Below are 16,545 nucleotides of genomic sequence, written 5' to 3' on the forward strand. Positions count from 1 at the left end.
TTACCTTTGAGAATGGAATTTGTTAAGGAGCTTTTTAATTTGTAATAACAGTTTCTTCTTATGCATGTAACGTTAGAGGGCTTGTATGCCACTTCTTGAATCGGTATTAATGAAAAACTTCAATTATTTTAATGTCAGTTGCTTATAAAATCGTGATTATTTTTAGTGAATACTGAAACTTCACTAGGTAATGAGAACTGATTTATTATGTCTGAGGATACTGCAGCACAGCCAGCACCCTTTGAAGGTTTAGAGCTATCAGTATATATAGCATTATAAAGTCCTTTCCTTTAGATATATTCCAAGGCATGATGTTTATGGTACTATGGATATAATCATATTTCTTTGACAAATAATAGATATGAGAACATATTTTATCTTTTTTTAAGGTCCTAGGTGGAGGAAAGAGAGATGGTTGAATAATGTTCATTCAGATGTTTTTATATTGTAACAGCATATTTGCTCTTACTGGGAATGGTGGTTCACAATTGTTTATAAATATATCACTGGTTGAATAGCTTCTTTGGTGTAGAATTGGTTGATAAGACCTTTAATGCATTTCACATGGTGACAAAATCTTCATGTAGGGGTGAGTGAAGTTCCCCACTTTTACATAGTACTGAGATATTTGGGAAAGATCTAAAGGCTCCACTAAAATGTCTCAGACCTCAAGTGTGTATTGAATCTAAAGACTTCAAAGTAACTTCAGATCCTGATTTATATATTGGGCTATCATAATCTTTATAGATCATCAGTAAAGTTTATCTTTTTTTAGATTGAGAGCATTATTATTACATTTAGATTTGATATAAGATGTACTGTATGTGCTTTCCTGTTGAGGTGGTCATTGAATATTGGTCCAAAAATTTTACCTTATCTTTTAATCGGATTTGAGTGTCACCCAATGTGAGATTCATTTTATGGTTTTCCTTCCACCTGCTAAAGTTTTTTCTGTAAAAAGTCTGAAACTTCAGACGCAGCCCAAATTTCTGTTTTCGAATGGTGTTATTTTGGATTCTTTGCAAATGACAAAGATTATTCAACGAAAAGTATATTGCTAAATCGTCCACATATTGCTACTTTGCGCTCCTTATGGCTATTGAATAACTATATCATTAATTGCCAATGCAAAAAGACCCACTTGAAACACTACCCTGTGCCACACCACAGTCAAGGCAATAAGATTTGGAATAAATTATCTCTACAAGTTTTGAATGTTCTTCCACCAATAAAATTTCTAATAGAAATAGGAAGGTGTCTTCAAAAACTATAATAGCGTAAGGATTTTAGAATGAATGCCTCCAAGTGCAGTAGTATTATATGTCTTCTGAATGTCGAAGATATTGGTTAATGAGATTTGCTTTCGTTCTAATCTTCTGTGTACATAGTTTTCCATGTGTGAAAGAGAGTTGAATTGTGAAGCTGAATAATTGGTTTGACGTAAACACCAATTCAATGCATGATTTACCATTTTTTTTTTTTTTTAATTTGCAAACAGGTGGCCTGTGAAATTGGTCTGTAGTTGTTTGGATTACTGGGATCGTTTCTTGGTGTAGCTATTGATGTAACTATTGCATGTTTCCATGCATTTGGAAATATGTTTGGTCCAGTGATGATTATTAAAATCTAATAGGTCTTTATCAGGGGCCGTTGGTCTGCAATTTGATAGTGCACATTCCATCCCATCTTCAGTAAATCCTTTATTTTAATAGATATCTTCCTCTGTCATAATTCAACGTAATTGCTTCTTCTTTTTATATTGACTTGAGAGGGTATCCAAAATGCTTATGATTTCAATATGTCATATTTAAGATTCTCTGTGTATTGTGAACTAGTGACCCACTATGCATTAATGCATTTCTTGCAGCTCTGCTATACGAACCACTATTTTTTATAAATTTCTCCCACACTTCCGGCATTGAAGTATTTTCTGATGTACTAGACATACATGTTTGCCATGATATAATCCTGCCTTTTGTTGCTTTTCTAAATTTAGCATAATTTTTATTGAAAAAGTTTCAATAAACAGGCACTAATTTCTATTGCTATATCAACAAGTTTGATAGTGTTATGTCCTAATGTTAGGGGACTAGTACCAAAATTTTTAGATATTCTATTTAAAGTTTCTAGTTTACTTCCAATTGCATGCTTTTCCTTTATCAATTTGGTAAGTGTACTTATCTGACCACCAAGGGATAGATTGTTTCATTGGGAGAGGCATAGATTTGTCAGCTGCCTGTGTGATGAAGTTTACAAAAAATCATTTTTGTTCCGTAACCGAGATACAAACCACGCTATTTACATTGGGTTTACTTTCGGCGAAGCTGAAAATGACGAGTCAATAAATTTTAACGAGGGTTAACTACCCCCCCGGTAGTTAGCAAGGGGGTAGGGGAAGGGGTAGCTTGCTACCCCTCCCTCCCCACACACCGGTGAATTGTCTCACTTCACTTTTGGCTCGGACGATGCGCATACATGTCTGTCTCTCATCCTCGCTTTTGACAGCCATAATCTGTTTTTTTTTTTTCTCAGACTTTGTGTGTTTGGAAGTTGGCCTCGCCCTTCATCGCTATTATGCGCAAATGCCCTAGACTCCCCGGTCGCCCCTGTGGTACCTTCATGTCGGCGGTCGAGACGGATCCTCACACCCTTTGCCCACAGTGTCGAGGTCAACGGTGTGCTAAGGACTTAACGTGTAGTGAGTGCAGGGAGTGGTCTACCTCCCAGTGGGAGAGGTTTGCCCGGCGGCGTAAGAAGAAGTCCAAGAGAGACCTTTCTCCTTCAAGGGTTGCCTTGAAAGAGGAAGGCTCCAAGGACTCTTCTTCCGCCGCTCAAACCTTCTCCGAAGCTCCCACTCAGCCGGCCTCTCGTGAGAGACCGCCGAGTGGTAGCGTAGACCATTGTTCTGTTAACCGATCTCGGGGTGCGGGAGAGGGATTCGCCTCCCATAGCAGGGCGGCTCCCCCTCCTCCTCCGGGGGAGGATTTTGATTCTCATTATGATGACCCTAATGCTGTTTCTAATGATGATCTCTTTCAGCTTTGGGCTTCCTTGGGGCTTAAGGGCTTGCCCTCCAAGGAAGCCCTGTTTGACCTTATCCAGTTGGGGGCTGCTGTCAAACAATCGCCGGTGATAGCAGAGGTAGACCCTCTGTCTATTGTCGACGTAGTTGTGGCAGAGGCTTCCGACGGGTCTGGTCAAACCTCTGCTGTGGCTGCTGTTGCGGACGTTGCTGAAGGCTCTCCTCCCCTTCCGAACATCCTTCGAAGGGGAAGTTGGGTCCCACGGTCTCTCCTGCGGGTACGCCTCCTCCTCGGGGGAGCACACTTACAGATAATCCTCTTCGGAGGACCGACGATCCGGATGACCTTCCTCGTGGCCGCCTTCGCCATAAGACTCGTCGTCCTCTTCACCGCAGGGGCCTCCCTTCTCCCTATATGGGAGTCAAGAGGCGCCTTTTCGAGTCGTCTCCGCCTCCTTCCTCTGCAGAGGATTCTCCTCGTCGGGAGCAGACCGTAGCAGCCACGTCCTTGGACCTCTCCGCAGATCGCTCGCGATCTCCTACACCTACCAGACCTTCCACTTCCGGCGCAGATGCGCAGCAGGCGCCTTCTAACCTCGTCATCCGACGGGCACTGGTCCCTTTGGGGCAAAGGGATGTCTCCCACGGTGTGAGTGCTTCCCTTGCGCGTCAGGGTTCCCCTGCGCGTTCGCGCGCAGTAGCGCACAATCGCTCTCCGGAGTTGCAGCCACCAGACTCACTGCGCCAGCACTCTCCTGCTCGTCAATGTTCGCCTGCTCGCCAGCGCTCTCCTGATCGTCAGCTCTCTCCTGCTCGCCAGCGCTCTCCTGTTAGCAGCCAGCACCCTTCTGTTCCTGCTGCGCGCCATCGGTCTCCTGAGCGCGCACGATCTCCTGCTCGTCAGCGCGCACCTGCGCACCTTCACTTGCGTGCCAGCGCGCCCACTCGCCCACGCGTGTTTATCCCCGCGCTCCAGCAGCCACCCGCGCGCGATTCCTTGAATGCTCCATCGCGCGAGCGCCAGCACGACCCCCGTTCTCGCCGGGTTCCGCAGCTCGTGCCTGCGACAGGGACGCGTACTTCCAGATCGCCATCAGGATCGCCACCGCGCAAGCGCAGGTCTCTCGCCCAGGACCAGGAAGAGTCGTCGGAGAGGTCTAAGCAACATTCTTCCCTTTCTTCTTTACAGGTAGGCCCCGATGCGTCCACTCCGAAGGATCAGGCAATCCCCTTCCCTCCAGCGGGAATTACGGACACTGCGTCTGTCACCCGTCAGTCTTGGTTTGGTCACCTGATGAAAGCGGTGGGGCAGGCTGTGAAGCCAGCCCTCGCTGATCTGGGACTCAAGCCAAGGACAGACTCGCCCCCGCTGAAGAGAAGGAGAGGAGTGGACTTCGTGGTGACTTCTCCCAGGGAGAAGTTGGCTCCTAAGAGGTCCGTCAGGAAGGCTCCATCCCCTTCGCAGTCGTTTTCTCCTTCTCCTGTGGACGAAGTCTTTCCGTCCCCAGGAGAGTCCAGCGAGGGGGGGGCCTCTCCCATGGCACCAATGGGAGAAACCCCACCTCAAGGAAGAGAGACGTCTCGCGTGGAAGGTACCTTCCAGACCTCTTTACTGGAGTCCTGTATCCCACCCAGGAGGGAACCCAAGGACTCAAAGACGATTCCGAAGTCGTCGTCGCGGATTCGTTCAGAGCCAACCAGACCCCGGGAGAACGTCCACGTGTCTCCCCAAGAAGAGCCTCTGGGGACGGGAGACTTAGCTGCCAGTCACAGGGAGGAGAGCAGCATGAGTCTGAGCACGCCTTCTGGCAGGTCTTGAATCTGATGAGGCAACTCAACAGGTTCAAGGACCCGGAGATCGCCCCTCGCGAAGGCAAGGATACGGTCCTAGACCAAGTCTATGGTACCCAGAAACCCCCGAGGGCCAGCGCGGCTTTGCCCTGGTCCCAGGGGTGCAGAGTGCCAGAGACAAGGTCGAAGCTCAGCTCTCGAACCTCCCCTCCTCCAACCGTTCCTCTGCCGGGAACAGACTCCTCCCACCTCCTCGTTTACAGCAGAGGAGGTATTTTGAGGTCATGGGGTAGTCCAGCCTAGCTCTTCCCCTCCACCACTCAGTGGAAGAGCTCACAAGGGGAACTCCGCTTGAGAAGTTCTCCGCCCGGCAGGTGACATTCTCGGCGTCGGAGATCCTGAGCCAGGAGAAGGTCGCGAAGAGCCATGCAGGCCACTTCGTGGCTGGACGTCTGGCTGGGTTCTCTGGGCATCCTATTGCGCTCCGAGGACTTGTCTAAGGAGAGCAATAGGAAGGCCCTGGAGACCTTCCTCCTCTCGGGCACTCGCTCCATCAAGTTCCTGGCCCACCAGGTTACCAACCTGTGGGCCAACTCGATCTTGAAGAGCAAACTTGATCATAATACCCCTTGTCCTCGCAAATATATTAGTTATAGGACACCATATGATCACCAAGTGGGGAGCCATGGCGGAAGTCTCATATACGTTCGTCGAGATGTTCCCCAAGTTTCTCTGTCTATACGTACACCTCTGCAGGCAGTGGTTGTACAGATTGACATAGGGCGAAAATATACAATTTGTTCTCTGTACTTGCCTCCAAATGATACCATTTTGTATGATAACTTAGTGGAGGTGATTCAACAACTCCCTCAACCTTTTCTTTTACTTGGAGATTTGAATGGTAGACATCCTTTGTGGGGTGATGTTTTAGCAAACACGAGGGGAAATATCATATCATCAATTGTGGAAAATGAAGATGTGGGACTCCTTAATACAGGAGAGCCCACACACTTTCATGTCCAGACAGGTACCTTGTCATGTATTGACCTATCAATCGTAAGCTCTAATTGCCTTCTCGACTTCGATTGGAGAACATTAGATGATTGGCATACTAGTGATCATGCACCAATCATTATAAACACCAACAATGGTCCACCTTTACAGGGATCGCCACGATGGAATCTTGACAAGGCGGACTGGGATAAATTTCGTGAGCTAAGCGAAATTGAGGGAGATGCAGGACAAGTTGAAAATATCGATGATGCCATAGACTTACTGAATGGAACTCTCCATACAGCAGGAGTCAATTCAATTCCCAAAACAACAGGGTTATTCAAACGACGACCAGTCCCGTGGTGGTCCTCAGAACTAACTGCCCTCCACAGAGCCACAAGAAGATCTCTAACACGATTGCGTAGACGCAGAACTGATGAGAATTTAATTATGTACAAGAAATGTAGAGCACAGTTCTGTCGTGCCATGAAAGAAGCAAGGCGCCAGTCATGGATGTCTTTTCTTTCCTCCATTAACAGTAGAACACCACCATCTTCTGTGTGGAGGAAAGTAAAAAAGATAGCTGGCAAATTTACCTCCAACCCACCACCAGTGTTGAAGGTGAATGGCCAGTATGTAACTGAAGCAAATGATGTTAGCAATGCCCTGGCTAATCATTTTTCAAATGTATCCAGCAAGTGTGAAGGAGCCCCTGGTCACCAGTATAGGAGCACTGAAGAAAAGAAAATTTTAAATTTTGCAACAAGAAGGGAAGAGTCGTATAATTCTCCTTTCACTGAAAGAGAATTTGATTCCGCACTTGCTCATTGCAATGTTACAGCCCCTGTACCCGATGGAATTCCATATGCAATGATTAAACATGTACATTTTAATACAAAGCTATTTATTTTAAGCATTATTAATAGAATATGGCATGATCATAGTTACCCAAGTGTTTGGGAACTAGCCATTATTTTAGCCTTTTTAAAACCCGGTAAAGACAAATTTTTAGCAGCAAACTATCGTCCTATTGCATTGACTTCTTGTTTATGTAAAATCATGGAGAAGATGGTCAATGCAAGGCTGATGTGGTACCTTGAAAAGAAAGGTATTTTATCACCGATTCAATGTGGATTCCGAAAAAGGCACTCAACGACTGATGTGTTGATACGACTAGAGTCTTCTATTTGTAAAGCCTTTGCTTCCAATCAGCACCATGTTACAGTATTTTTTTACCTTGAAAAGGCATATGATACCACATGGAGTTATGGTATACTTAAAACCATTCATGAATTGGGATTGAGAGGAGAGCTGCCACTATTTATTTAGGCATTTCTTTCACATAGAGTTTTTCAAGTCAGAGTTGGGGAAACTCTATCAGAGAGTAAGTGTCAGGAAGAAGGAGTTCCTCAGGGTAGTGTGCTGAGTGTAACCCTTTTTGCACTAGCAATTAATGGGATATCCTCAGCCATTCCCCAGGGTGTTCTCTCAACATTATTTGTGGATGATCTCTCAATATCATTTGCTGGCACTAGAATGGCAATGGTTGAGAGAAAAATCCAACTGTCTATTGATAAAATTATTTAGTGGGCTGACATGAATGGATTTAAGTTCTCGACAAGTAAAACTACCATTGTCCATTTTTGTCGTATCCGGGGAGTACATCCAGACCCGGATATATACATTAAGGGTCAACGGATACCATGTGCAAGAGAAGCTAAAATTTTAGGTTTGATATTTGATTGTAGGCTTACATGGGTTTCTCACTTAAAAGCGTTAAAAGCTAAATGTGTTGAAGCTCTGAATATCTTAAAAGTATTGTCCCATACATCATGGGGGCCAGACCGCAATACTATTCTAAAATTATACAAGGCCTTGATTTTTTCCAAAATTAGTTATGGTTGTGAAATATATTCTTCAGCCACCCCAAGCCGGTTAAAAATATTAGACTCGATACATCATGCAGGTATTAGATTGTCTACTGGAGCTTTCAAAACTTCGCCTATCCCAAGTCTCCTTGTTGATGCTGGAGAGTTACCTCTAGACCTTTACCAAATGTCTTCCATTATTCGGTATTGGTTTAGATTGCAAAGACTCCCTAACTCTCTAGCCTTTCAGACTGCAAGCCTTGTAAGACACGCATCATACTTTGAGTTGCACCCAAAATCTCCTCAACCTTTTGGCTTTCGGGTGAAACGATTATTAAATAGTCTGGATATAATTAGAAATAAGGTACTTCCATTCAAGGTATCATCAACGCCTCCATGGAAGTTACCAGAGATATCTTTTTGTAAATATTTTATTGGAGATAAGAAGAATATGTCAGACGTAGAAGCCAGGTCTCTTTTTAATGAACATGTTAAAGAACATAGAGGATCAACTTTTATCTATACTGATGGCTCCAAATCTGATGCTGGCGTTGGATTTGGAGTACATAGTAATGGTTTTAATTGTAGAGGTGCACTTCTTCTGACCGCTTCCATATTTACTGCCGAACTGTATGGCATATTAACCGCTATTGAGAAAATAGCATTGGAGAAGGAGGGTAATTTTACAATTTTTAGTGATGCAAGGAGTGTCCTTCAAGCTATAGAAGTTTTTAATTCTAATAACCCTCTAGTTTTAAAGATTTTAGAATGGCTTTTTATTATTGGACGGAGAGGTATAACAGTTCAATTTTGTTGGGTTCCAGCACATGTAGGTGTGTCTGGGAATGAGAAGGCAGATTCACTGACTAAGAATGCTGCATCCGAGTTGCTGCCAAGAAGGTATCCCATTCCCTGTAATGATTTCTTACCTGACATCAAGAAATTGGTTTGCAATAAATGGCAACAGCAATGGGATAGCCTAGATGGGAATAAAATGCGAGAGGTAACAAATGACATATCTCCTTGGAGGTATAATACGATGCCCCGAAAATGGGAGACGTCTCTTTGTCGTCTCCGTATTGGTCACACTCGGTTGACACACGAGTTTCTGCTGAAGGGCCAACAGCAACCGTATTGTGACGACTGTTTAGTACCTCTAACAGTAAGGCATTTGTTGACCGAATGCCCCAATTATAAGAACTTAAGGAATAGATATTTGTTTGAAGCTCGAGGTGAGGGTGGCAGGTTCATCCTTGCCAAGATTCTTGGAAATGATGTGTCCTACCATGCAAGTGTCATTTTTCAATATTAATCTTACCCGATGATCATGTAGCTGTCAACTCTGTTGCCCGACAGAAATCTAAGGTCGGGATACGCCAGCGATCGCTATACAGGTGGGGGTGTACACAACAGCGCCATCTGTCGAGCAGGTACTCAGGTACTTCTTGTCAACAAGAACTCAATTTTTCCTCTGTCGTGCCACCGGCAAGACCTACTTGGATACGCTGTTGATTCTGGAGTTGTTTTTCACGATTTTGGTGATGTATTCGCTCTAGATTTTAGCCTTCGCTATTCAGGAATCTTTATCATTAGCTTAGCAAGCTTTTTGATTAAATTTGGATTAATTGTTAACGAACTTTGCTAGATTTTGGAATTCCCCCCTTGACTATTTCTACAATTCAAGATGTCTGACCAGTCTCAAGTCCCTAAGTACAGGCAGTGTAGCGTTAGGGCTTGTTCTAGGCATCTTCCGAAGGCCTCCATAGATCCTCACACCGTTTGTTCCAATTGTAGGGGTAAATCCTGTCAATTGGAAGATCGATGTGAGGAATGCGCTGGGCTTTCGGAATTCGATTTTAACGAATTCCTTAAAAATGCACGTAGGCTAGAGAAGGATAGGATCAGGAGGAGTTCTTCTCGCTCTTTTGATTTTTCCTCTCCCCATGCCCCTCAACCTATTCCTTCCCCTGTAGTGGTGACTCCCGACCCTGCTACTAGTGCTCAGCCCTCCATGGCGGACATGATGCGTGCCATTCAGGCTCTTGGTGACAGAGTGGAGTCATTAGCTAATGACCGTAATCAGCTTTTGGCAGATGTCAAAGAGCTGAAAGCGCAAAGTGCAGTGGGAAGTGTTGTGAGTGCAAGTGAAGGGAAAAGTGTCAGTGTCAGTGTTGCGCATGAGGGTACATCTGTTCGTGCCAGTCGTCCTCCCAGTCCGGGACCTCTTGCAAGCTCCCAAGCCCAGGGGAGAAGCAATGTCGAAGGACCAAAGGGTTCGGCAGGCCTTGATCAGCGTACGGATGTACCCTCAGTGGTTGCGGACGTATCTGTCAGAGATCGTCCCATCCACAAACAGACGAATGAGCCCTATCATTCCTCGTCTGTGGAAGAAGTTTCGAGGAAGAAACGTTGGACCAAGGTCTCACGACCGCTCAAGCGTAAGGTCCCTTCCGAGCGAGTCCAACGGCCCAGGTGTAGCCACTGGGTCAGTTCGGACTCGCCGCAGTCTTCCGAAGACTGCACACCTCCCAAGAGAGGTAGAGTGGTTCCGCAGCAGGCAACTACTCCGTCTGTTGCCGCACCAACCACGGTAGATCCTAAGTGGTCCATGCTGCAGACTATGCAGTCTCGGCTTGCTTCCTTTATGCAGGAGTATCGTGCTGAGAAGGTTGACACGGCACCAGTTAACCTACAACCTGCCACGGTTGTGCGCTCAGCAGATACTGCGGCTGCCTGCTCCCACACTCCACCTGTGAGAGCTCCACCACCGATGCGCAGTCCACCCTGCCAGACGCATGTTCATGCTGCACCCTCCGTTGACATGCGTGAGCTACCGCATCAGCAGTGGGAAGGTGCTGCCGAGCTGCCGTGTTTTGACACAATGCGGCATGCTCCGCAACCCATGCGGCATGCTCCGCATCCCATACGGCATGCTCCGCAACCCACGGCAGTCCCTCCCACGCACCAGCACTCTGCTTTTGTTGTTGCCAGCTCGCAGACTGACCAGCAGCGGCATGATGTTGGATCCGCAGCAGCTACGCATGCACCCGTGCTGCCGGATTCAGCCGTTCAGCTTTCTGCTCCACCTTTGCCACTTCCTACTCAGCTTTCGGATGATGGAGTATCTGATGACGAAGCTGCACATTTGGACGATCCGCACTCCGACTTAGAAGGACCCAAGTCTACGCCTCCCTCCTTAGACTTTCGGAAAGTCCTTGCCTTGTTCAGGGACTTGTATCCGGAACAGTTTGTGTCTGCAACCCCTCGCTCTCCTCCCTCCGAGTTTGCTCTGGGCATGCAGTCAGCAGCTCCTGCCTTCACCAAACTTGTCCTCGCACGCTCATCCAAGAGAGCTTTGAGGGTTATGGGAGAGTGGTTGCAGTCCAAGAAGCAACTGGGAAAGACTGCTTTCATCTTTCCGCCTACCAAGCTTGCTTCCAAATCTAGCGTCTGGTATGCCACGGGAGAGGAACCCGGCTTGGGAGTTCCTGCCTCTGCCCAGGGCGACTTCTCAAGTCTGGTTGACTCTCCCCGCAGGCTGGCTATGAGACGATCTAAGATTTGCTGGTCCTTTTCTGACATGGATCATCTGTTGAAGGGAGTCTTTCGTGCTTTTGAGATCTTCAACTTCCTCGATTGGTGTTTGGGAGCGTTAAGCAGAAAGACTTCCCCTTCGGATAAGGACTCTGCCATGCTTATCATGTCTAGCATGGACAAAGCCATTCGGGATGGGTCTGGTGAGCTTGCGGCTTCGTATGTGTCGGGAGTGCTTAAGAAGAGAGAACATCTTTGCTCCTTCTTGTCGTCTGGGATCACTCCTTGCCAGAAGTCGGAGTTGTTGTTTGCTCCTCTCTCCAAGTGTCTCTTTCCGGAGGAGCTGATCAAGGGGATGGCTGCCTCGTTGATCCAGAAGGATACCCATGACCTGGTGGCGTCCTCCGCACGTAAGGCTAAAGCTTTACCTTCCGTGCCTAGACCTTTCCGTTCTTCCGCAGTGGACACACCAGCGTCTAGGTTCATCCCGCCCTTTCGTGGCAGAACCTCCAGCAGAGGAGGTACCCGTGCCGACAGTCACCGTGGCAAATCGAAGAAGGGTTCCAAGTCCTCAAAAGGCAGAATCTGACTGCCTACCTCTCCAGACAGCAGTGGGAGCCAGGCTCAAGAACTTCTGGCAAGCTTGGGAGAGCAGAGGTGCAGACGCTCAGTCTGTGAAGTTGCTAAGGGAGGGGTACAGAATTCCGTTCTGCCGCAGTTCCCCTCTAGCAACGTCTCCCATCAACCTCTCCCAACTACAAGGAGAAGGACAAGAGGCTAGCGTTGCAACAAGAGGTGTCGCTCTTGCTACAAAAGGGAGCGGTAGTCATAGTCCGGAACCATCAATCCCCGGGCTTCTACAACCGTCTCTTCCTGGTAGCGAAGAAGACAGGAGGTTGGAGACCGGTGCTGGACGTCAGTGCTCTCAATGCTTTTGTCACCAAGCAGACGTTCACGATGGAGACGACGAAGTCGGTCCTAGCAGCGGTCAGGAAGGAAGACTGGATGGTCTCGTTAGACCTGAAAGACGCGTACTTTCATGTCCCCGTCCATCCAGACTCCCAACCTTTCCTAAGGTTCGTCTTTGGAAAGGTCGTGTACCAGTTCCAAGCCCTGTGCTTTGGCCTAAGCACGGCACCTCTTGTGTTTACCAAACTGATGAGGAATATTGCCAAATTCCTTCACTTGGCAGACATCAGAGCCTCCCTCTATTTGGACGACTGGCTTTTAAGAGCTCCGTCAAGTCGTCGCTGTCTGGAGAATCTCAGATGGACTATGGATCTGACCAAGGAATTGGGCCTCCTGGTCAATATAGAGAAGTCCCAACTCGTCCCATCCCAGACCGTTGTCTATCTAGGTATGGAGATTCAGAGTCGAGCTTTTCGGGCTTTTCCGTCGGCCCCAAGGATCAGTCAAGCCCTAGAATGCATCCAGAGCATGCTGAGAAGGAACCGATGTTCAGTCAGGCAGTGGATGAGTCTAACAGGGACACTTTCATCGCTGGCCCAGTTCATCGAGTTAGGGAGACTCCATCTCCGCCCCCTTCAGTATCATCTAGCTGCTCACTGGAGAAAGGACATGACGCTAGAGGCGGTCTCAGTGCCTATTTCCGAAGAGATGAGGTCTACACTGACGTGGTGGAAGAATAGCATTCTTCTCAAGGAAGGTCTACCATTGGCTGTTCAGACCCCCGACCACCGTCTCTTCTCGGACGCATCGAACACGGGCTGGGGTGCGACACTGGACGGACAGGAATGCTCGGGCACGTGGAATCAGGAGCAAAGGACACTTCACATCAACTGCAAGGAGCTTTTGGCAGTTCATCTGGCCTTGATAAACTTCAAGTCCCTCCATCTAAGCAAGGTGGTGGAGGTGAACTCCGACAACACCACAGCCTTGGCGTACATCTCCAAGCAAGGAGGGACTCATTCGAGGAAGTTGTTCGAGATCGCAAGGGACCTCCTCATTTGGTCAAAAGATCGAAAGATTTCGCTGGTAACGAGGTTCATTCAGGGCGACATGAATGTCATGGCAGATCGCCTCAGCCGGAAGGGTCAGGTCATCCCCACAGAGTGGACCCTTCACAAGAATGTTTGCAGCAGACTATGGGCCCTGTGGGGTCAGCCCACCATAGATCTATTCGCTACCTCGATGACCAAGAGGCTCCCGATGTATTGTTCTCCGATTCCAGACCCAGCAGCAGTTCACGTGGATGCCTTTCTTCTGGATTGGTCCCATCTAGACCTGTATGCGTTCCCTCCGTTCAAGATTGTCAACAGGGTACTTCAGAAGTTCGCCTCTCACGAAGGGACACGGTTGACGTTGGTTGCTCCCCTCTGGCCCGCGAGAGAATGGTTCACCGAGGTACTGCAATGGCTAGTGGACGTTCCCAGGACTCTTCCTCTAAGAGTGGACCTTCTGCGTCAGCCGCACGTAAAGAAGGTACACCCAAGCCTCCACGCTCTTCGTCTGACTGCCTTCAGACTATCGAAAGACTCTCAAGAGCTAGAGGCTTTTCGAAGGAGGCAGCCAGAGCGATTGCCAGAGCAAGGAGGACATCCACTCTCAGAGTCTATCAGTCAAAATGGGAAGTCTTCCGAAGCTGGTGCAAGGCGAATGCAGTTTCCTCAACCAGTACCTCTGTAACGCAGATAGCTGACTTCCTGTTACATCTAAGGAATGTAAGATCCCTATCAGCTCCTACGATCAAGGGTTACAGAAGCATGTTATCAGCGGTCTTCCGCCACAGAGGCTTAGATCTTTCCACCAACAAAGATCTACAGGACCTCCTTAGGTCTTTTGAGACCTCAAAGGAGCGTCGGTTGACCACACCAGGCTGGAACCTAGACGTGGTTTTAAGGTTCCTGATGTCAGCTCGATTCGAACCGCTTCAATCAGCCTCTTTTAAGGATCTCACATTAAAGACTCTTTTCCTCGTTTGCTTAGCAACAGCTAAAAGAGTCAGTGAGATCCACGCCTTCAGCAGGAACATAGGTTTTACATCTGAAACGGCTACATGTTCCTTGCAGCTCGGTTTTTTGGCTAAAAACGAGCTTCCTTCTCGTCCTTGGCCCAAGTCGTTCGAGATCCCAAGCCTGTCCAACTTGGTGGGGAACGAACTAGAGAGAGTACTTTGCCCAGTAAGAGCTCTTAAGTACTATTTAAGACGTACAAAGCCATTACGAGGACAATCAGAAGCTTTATGGTGTTCTATCAAGAATCCTGCTTTACCGATGTCTAAGAACGCAGTTTCTTACTACATCAGGCTTTTGATTAGAGAGGCCCATTCTCATCTGAAGGAAGAAGACCTTGCTTTACTGAAGGTAAGGACACATGAAGTTAGGGCTGTCGCTACTTCAGTGGCCTTCAAACAGAACCGTTCTCTGCAGAGTGTTATGGATGCAACCTATTGGAGAAGCAAGTCAGTGTTCGCATCATTTTACCTCAAAGATGTCCAGTCTCTTTACGAGAACTGCTACACCCTGGGACCATTCGTAGCAGCGAGTGCAGTAGTAGGTGAGGGCTCAACCACTACATTCCCATAATCCCATAACCTTTTTTAATCTTTCTCTTGAAATGCTTTTTATTGTTGTTTTTTGGGTTGTACGGAAGGCTAAGAAGCCTTCCGCATCCTGGTTGATTTGGCGGGTGGTCAAATTCTTTCTTGAGAAGCGCCTAGATTAGAGGTTGTGATGAGGTCCTTTAGTATGGGTTGCAGCCCTTCATACTTCAGCACCTAGGAGTCGCTCAGCATCCTAAGAGGATCGCTAGGCTCAGTAAGGAAGACGAACTTAAAAAGGCAGAGTAATGGTTCAAGTCGACTTCCTTACCAGGTACTTATTTATTTTATGTTTGTTATTTTGAATAACTGCTAAAATGAAATACGGGATACTTAGCTTCTAATGTTAACATGTATGCTGGTCTCCACCCACCCCCCTGGGTGTGAATCAGCTACATGATCATCGGGTAAGATTAATATTGAAAAATGTTATTTTCCTTAGTAAAATAAATTTTTGAATATACTTACCCGATGATCATGAATTTAAGGACCCTCCCTTCCTCCCCATAGAGAACCAGTGGACCGAGGAGAAAATTGAGTTCTTGTTGACAAGAAGTACCTGAGTACCTGCTCGACAGATGGCGCTGTTGTGTACACCCCCACCTGTATAGCGATCGCTGGCGTATCCCGACCTTAGATTTCTGTCGGGCAACAGAGTTGACAGCTACATGATCATCGGGTAAGTACAGTGATACCTCGGTAGTCGAACGACTCTATACTCGAACAATTCGGAGTTCGACCAAAATTTTCGAGAAATTTTTGCTGCGGTGCTCGACCAAAAATTCGGTACTCGACCAGCCGAACACGTGACGACCGCATGGGCTTTGTGATGATCGCGCCATCTCGGCCACTCTCGCTTGTTCGGGAAGCATCAGTTCTCTCGAGAGCGTCACTCAGACAACGCGCGATCAGCATTCGTTGTGATTTAGTGATTTTCAGTGCTTTTAATTGCTTTTTTAGCTTTCATAATGAGTCCCAAGAAAGTAATGAGTGTTAAGGGGAAGGAGAAGAGGAAAACAGTGCGAACAACGATCGAGTTGAAGAAGGAAATTATAGCGAAATATGAGAATGGTGTACGAGTGTCCGATTTAGCGGTAGAATACGGAATGGCGAAGTCGACCATTTCTACGTTTTTAAAGCATAAAGAAATGATTAAGAAGGCGAATGTTGCAACGGGAGTTACGGCGGTAACTAAGCAAAGGCCACAAGTGATTGAGGAGATGGAAAAGTTGCTTTTAATATTTATTAAAGAAAAACAGTTGGCCGGGGAAAGTGTTAGTGAAGCGTTCATTTGTGAAAAAGCGTTGCATATCTATGAAGAATTAGTGAAGAAAAGTCCGAGTACCAGTGAAAGTGATTCATTTACATTTAAAGCGAGCAGGGGTTGGTTTGAAAAGTTTCGTAATAGAACAGGTATTCATCGTGTTACTAGGCATGGGGAGGCAGCTAGTTCGGATCAAATTGCAGCCGATAAATACGTGGGGGAATTCGATCGGTACATAAATGAACAAAATTTGATCGCACAACAAGTCTTTAATTGTGATGAGACTGGGTTATTTTGGAAGAAAATGCCAGCCAATACGTACATTACCAAGGACGAGACGAAGATGCCAGGTCACAAGCCAATGAAAGATAGGCTAACATTGTTGCTGTGTGCAAATGCAAGTGGCGATTGCAAGATCAAACCCTTGTTAGTGTACCACTCGGACAACCCCCGGGTGTTCAAACGAAATAATATTTGTAAAAGTGCACTACCAGTTATGTGGCGCTCGAACACT

At 46.9% G+C, this 16,545-nt stretch overlaps 1 protein-coding gene across 1 annotated transcript in view; it reads left to right on the forward strand.

Moving 5' to 3' along the window:
- The window catches only part of su(f) (cleavage stimulation factor subunit su(f)), a 209,464-nt gene that overhangs the window by 26,467 nt on the left and 166,452 nt on the right, over positions 1–16,545 (forward strand). The window lies entirely within an intron of this gene.

Source organism: Palaemon carinicauda, chromosome 8 (genome assembly GCF_036898095.1).
Source record: "Palaemon carinicauda isolate YSFRI2023 chromosome 8, ASM3689809v2, whole genome shotgun sequence".
Classification (NCBI taxonomy): domain Eukaryota; kingdom Metazoa; phylum Arthropoda; class Malacostraca; order Decapoda; family Palaemonidae; genus Palaemon; species Palaemon carinicauda.